The sequence below is a fragment of the Hydra vulgaris genome, chromosome 08, assembly GCF_038396675.1.
Source record: "Hydra vulgaris chromosome 08, alternate assembly HydraT2T_AEP".
NCBI lineage: Eukaryota > Metazoa > Cnidaria > Hydrozoa > Anthoathecata > Hydridae > Hydra > Hydra vulgaris.
Genome location: NC_088927.1, coordinates 2,530,809 through 2,537,330, shown reverse-complemented (window position 1 = coordinate 2,537,330; position 6,522 = coordinate 2,530,809).

Genomic DNA, 6,522 nt, shown 5'->3' with positions numbered 1-6,522 from the left:
CCTTTACTAATCTTAATTCAACTGTATGCCAACACTAACTATAATCCAACACTTATTTTCAACCTTATTGGGTTATGTCCAAGCTGCAAGATTTATTTATACTCTGCTAAAAAAGGAGAATTTTTATCACTGGTTACTTTAGAGAGGTGGTTGCTCACATCAGAGAGAATAAAATTACTTCCAAGATTTAAAGGGAATACTTTTACCCACTAGTGCATATGTTAAAACCTATAGGTAATATGAATAAAAAAATTTTTATATATATAAATATAGGTGATACAGTGTTAACATGTGATTTCCCCCTCTGTATCATATCAAGAGATAAATTCAGATTTATAAACCTTCAGGTAATTTATAAAGAACTCATGTATGTAGATCAATTATTTACATTTAAAGCATTTATAAAATTATAATTTTTATTATGTTTAAATATGTATATTTTAAATGAGTATAGGTTATTTTGCTAAAGATGTATTAAACATGTACATTAATGAAGGAGGTTATAGATAAAATTTGTTGTACTTGTTATCAGAGAATTTGATCTAAAGATGATAATGAACAAATTAAAATATATATATATATATAGTTAGTTCTAAGTTATTTTTTTAATGCCAAAAATTTGTCCAAACTGTTTTTGAAAATGTTTACATTTCCCGACATGACCACTTCCAATGGCAATTTGTTACACAAATTCACAGTTCTATTTATGATAAATTTATATCTTGGCACAAACTTGGTTTGCTCTCTGCTGTATTTTCTGCTGTGACCTCTGCATGATTTTGAAAATACTGGTTTGTTTAAAAGGTCTACTGCTTCAATCTCATTAAAAATCTTAAATATTTGAATAAGATATCCTCTCTTCCTTCTTTCTGACAATGTTGTTAAACCAAGTATCTGTAAACGGTCTTCATACAGCAAGCTTCTTAAGTTCTTTATCATCCTTGTCACTCTGTGTTGCACCCTTTCTAATATTTCAATGTCACCTTTGCAGTTTGGTGACCAAACTGGCGCTGCAAATTCAATCAGAGGTCTAACAAAAGTAGTATATAGTTGCTTGAGAAGATGCTGATCCAAATGGACAAAAGTGTTTTTTATCATTCCCATTATTGCATTAGCTTTTGATGAACACGCTACTATGAACATGCTCGAGATAACTATTACTCAGTGGAAAAAGTGGAATTTTTATCCAAAAAAAAAGTTAAAGAAAATAAAACTATTGAAACTGTCATTAAAAATCTAGTGTATGTCAAAGATCCAATATCTCTTGTTAATCATGTGTATGCGGCAAGGGGACAAGATATCAATAACGTTATTATTCGTGTGTGAATAGATAGTAGCCAAGGATTTTTAAAAATATTTTTTATAGAGAAGTAAATTATGACTCCAAAGTAACCAAGAATACTGGCGTAAATAAAGTTATAATATTGGCTTTTGCCAAAAATGTTTGCGAAAGCCACACAAAACTTCAAATTCTTATTGAAAAAAGCTAAACGATTTAAAGTTCTTCCTTGCCGCAGATCTTAAATTACTCAACATAGTTTTGGGTTGTCAAAACATGGGGGAAAATATTCATGTTTATCTTGTGATGGCGATAAAACAAATCTTTGAGAACTGAGAACCTTTAATATGCTGAAAAACATGTATAAAAACTTTGCTGAAAGTGGATTTAAAAAATGCTCTATGCAGCTCTACATAAATTTTAAACATCTATGTCTCCTGTTGAGTCTAGAGAGATGTATGTGCTTGATGTTATCCCTCCTCCAGAACTTTATTTACTGATGAAGTTTATAACAGAGATTTCAAATGTCTTGTGTAAAGAGCCTGATGTTGCTCTCTGGTTATAAAAACATGGAATTATTTGGCATGGGTATAATGGAAGTTGACTTGATGGCAGAAATGCTAACAAAATTCGAAAGATTTTGCTAGATTTTAAAAAGTTCATCTTAGATAATTTTCCTTCTCACCATCCAGTTGTTGAACTGTTAAAGTCTTTTTCTACGGGTAAATTTTAAATTTTCTTAATTTTATAAAGTATTTATATATTAAAAGTTAATCATATTTAAAAAAGAAATATTTATTGAATCAAAACAATTTCTCACATGTTTACGACTAAATTTACATTTAGTAGTAAACATGTGTTTCGGAATGAGACTCCGTGACTGTTATGCTGTTACAACATATGTAAAGAAGTTGAAGGTAACATTTACGTAAATGTATAAACAACTCATACATTTTAAAAATAAAGTTTTAATTTTTGTGTATATTAAGTTGCGTCTTTTAAAATACTAATTTAGGAAAACCAAGAGTATGCGAAGACTACATTCAACCACAATCTTTCTATGGGACGGAAAGGTTATATAATTAAACAGCATCTTGTCATGTTTTTAATTAGAACTAAGCTGGCAGTGAGAATATTTTCTGAGCAATCTTCAGAATCTGTTCATCATAATATGTTTGTATTTGAAAAAAAAATGTAATTTATATATATTACGTCAAATGTAAACAAAAACTAACGAAAAAAAAAAAAATGAAAACACTGAGCAGATTCTTAACTTCAGAGTTTAGAGAGAACCATGGAGGCTTCTCAGAAATTCAATAGTTGAATATTCAAATCATAGAATTTAGATTCTTTTTTTGCTATTGATTACATAGTTTAAACATATCTTATATATTATATGATATAGTTTTGAAGATTGTATCAGTTATATTATGGATTATATTATACCTTTCAGAGTATATATATATATATATATATATATATATATATATATATATATATATATATATATATATATATATATATATATATATATATATATATATATATATATATATATATTTATATATATTAAATGACGACATCTTGTATGATAGTTGAATAAATTCAATATATGAACATCAATAAATACGAATTCTCTCAATACTAATTTTTTTATTTTTCTAAGAAATTTTCGCTAGATTATTGATACTAGCATCGTCAGCTTTAATTACAAATATTTATTTGTAATTAAAGCTGAAGATGCTAGTATTAATAATCTAGCGAAAATTTCTTAGAAAAATAAAAAAATTAGTATTGAGAGAATTCGTATTTATTGATGTTCATATATTAAATATATATATATATATACTTATATATATATATATATATATATGTATATATATGTATATATATATATATATATATATATATATATATATATATATATATATATATATATATATATATATATATATATATATATATATATATATATATTAGTAGTATAAAGTCTCTTAACAAAAATTTTTTCCATTTAACACTGTGTTTCATCAACAAAGATTCATCAGAAATGGATGATAAAATTCTAAAGAATTCTTTTTATAATAGTGTCAGCAAATTCCACAAATGTGTGAAAATTTACAGTAGTTAAGACATTTGCAACTTCCTGTAATTTAATTTTTGGTATAAATTGAAGTTTTATTAATTTGATCATCCATTTCTGATGAATCTTTGTTGATAAAACACAGTGTTAAATAGAAAAAATTTTTGTTAAGTGATTTTCTACAACTAATATAATTGCTCTGTTCTTTTAAGAACATTGAGCACTCTATTGTGTAGAATACTTTTTAAAGTTGTTTAAATATATATATATATATATATATATATATATATATATATATATATATATATATATATATATATATATATATATATATATATATATATATTATTTTACTATTTTACTTTATATATTATTTTACTATTTACGATACTATTTTGACACTTGATTTATTTATATATTTGTTTTGTCAGTTAAAAAAAATACAATGCCGTTTTATATAAATAAAATCTACATGACCCAGGCTAAAAGAAGACATTATTTGCCTTATCACTACGTCCAGATGACATTCTAGTTTTATGAAAATTCTATTTTTACTTTAATTTGGGAGGAATGAGTTCCACAAATGTGGCCCTCGGTAAGTTATTGAGAATTCGGATAGTTTTATCAAAGTTTTTGCTATCTGATAATTAAGCAACGAATGCTTTGTTTGATGATCTTTAATAAAGAAAATGTCTTCAAAAATATTAGGCAGCATATGATATTTTAATCTAAACATGAATAAAAGAATATTCTTTTATTCATGTTTAGATATTTGTAAAGTTAGATAATTGGTAAAAATTCAGCACTCCAAGATTTCTAAGCTGTGGATTGGCACTGATGTACTTATCAGCATTTAATAAGGCAGCTTGCTTGTTTTTATTATTTTTTAAACACGTTAACCCCTGGTGACAAAAATTTGACACAATCTTTGAGAAGCTAAAACTTATTGAATTTTTAGTTATCCAACTTTTTTAGTTGTTTTGTTTATAAAGTGTTAGTTATCTTTCACTGAAAGTTTTGGTTACTTTGATTAATTAATAAAAAAGTTATCCAAAAATGAAGAAGACTACATTAATTTAACAAGTGTACGAAGAGCATCGTAAAGTATTTTGATGCCTCTAATCACCCCGAAAGAACTATCAAACGTTGTACGGAAAAATGGAAGAACAATGAGCCTTGTCTCAAGAACAATGAGCTCAAATCTCGTAAGCCTGGATCTGGCAGAAAGCCAAAAATTATGACTGCTAGGAACATCAATCGCCCGAAAGGTCTTTTAAACAATCGGTCTGGAACTTCAACCAGAAAAATTGTAAATAAATTCAAGTGTGATCATTTTTATATCGTAAAAATATTACAAAACAACAAAACAAGCCTTTGTTATTTTAAGAAAAAACAAATCTCTGATCGCACTGATAAACAGTTAAACTAAAGTGTGGAAGAATTCGTCGCAAATTCAGAAACCGTGATTTTGTCATTGATGATAAGTCTTATTTTACATTTAAACATACGAATACAAAATTCTAATGCTGGATTTTATTTAGATGAAGCAAAAAATGCACCAAAAAATGTAAAATTCTTGTGTGGATTACCATATCTTCTCGTGGAATCTCAAAACCACTTGTTGTTCCTGTGAATTATTCCTGGCAAATAACCAAACAGTGTACAAAAATGATTGCTTCATCAAACGATTGACTCCTTTTATCAACAAACATTACAGTGATGGTAATTATGTATTCTGGCCTAACTTAGCCTCTTTACATTATGCTAGAAGAGTGACCAATTACCTTGATGAGAAAAATATCCGTTTTGTCACAAAAGTTGATAATCCGACATGTGTCCCATAACTACAACCAATAGAAGGTTTCTGGTCTATCCTTCAATGCTACGTGTATGAAAACAATTGGAAACTGAAAGATGAAGATCAGCTGCAAAAAAGAATCCATTCTTCTTTAAGAAAAGTTGATACAAATTTTGTACAAGGTATGTGCAAACTTGTATACGAAAAAGTTGACGTAGGACGACGTAATGGTGAGAAAGCATTATTTTAGTCCCGAAAGTATAAAACTAATATATTGCTTAATATTTTGTAATAACTTTTTGTTCATTAAAACTTCTGTTGTACTATTACTGCTTGTGTTTATTTTGTATCAAATTTTAATCACCAGGTGTTAGTCTTGAGGGAAAAGTGCTTGCCCAAGCAATGTTACAATAACTAATATAGCTATGAATAAATGAAAAGTAAACAGATTTTAAACAGTTTTTATACAACCTATATGTAGTTTTATACACAACTCCAATACTTAATTAAATTTTATTATCTATTAGATAAATCTTATTTGCTCATTGATTAAAACACCTAAGAATTTAACACAGAATGTCCGTTGCAACTTGGTTTTTTCAATTGAAATATACAGGAGTTTTAAGAGCAACATGTCAGATTTAGAAAAGAGAGTATATTTACTTTTGGAAGGGTTCAGAGAGAGTTTATTGACTTTAAACCATTCATTAAGGTTATTGAGTTCACGATTCAAAAAGTAAAGATTATCCTAATGTTAGAGTGAGAATAAAAGACTTGAGTGTTGTCAGCAAAAAGATTAAACTTTAGTATACTAGATAGTAAGTAAAAATCGTTGATATAAATATTAAACAGTAAAGGCCCTAGAATAGACCCCTGTGAAACTCCGCAGGTAATGTTTTCCAATTGAGTGTAGGTTTTTTCATAAGATACACATTGTTTACGATTTTCAAGTTTGTACAGAAGAATATTATGATCCACAGTATCAAAGGTTTTCTTTTCTTTTCCAATCACTTGCTTTATTATCTCCTAAGTTTTATTGTTATTTTCGATATTATTTTGTAATAAATTTAAAAAATAATTTTTTAAATTTATTACAAAATAATATCGACAGTTGTTTCACAGGTTCTTTAGGTTAAAGTGCCCGGTGATGTAAATTTGTTTATTATATATGTATATATATATATATATACATATATATACAGTATTGGACAAAACATTTGCAACCAACATCGAACAATGCTAAAAAGTGTTCCTAATTTTACATGTCTTAAAAACGAAACGAACTATACTACCACAGCAAACAGTTCAGGAGTCTGGAGTCATAGCATGCCATGACATGAGCAATCAGCTGACAGGTGACAG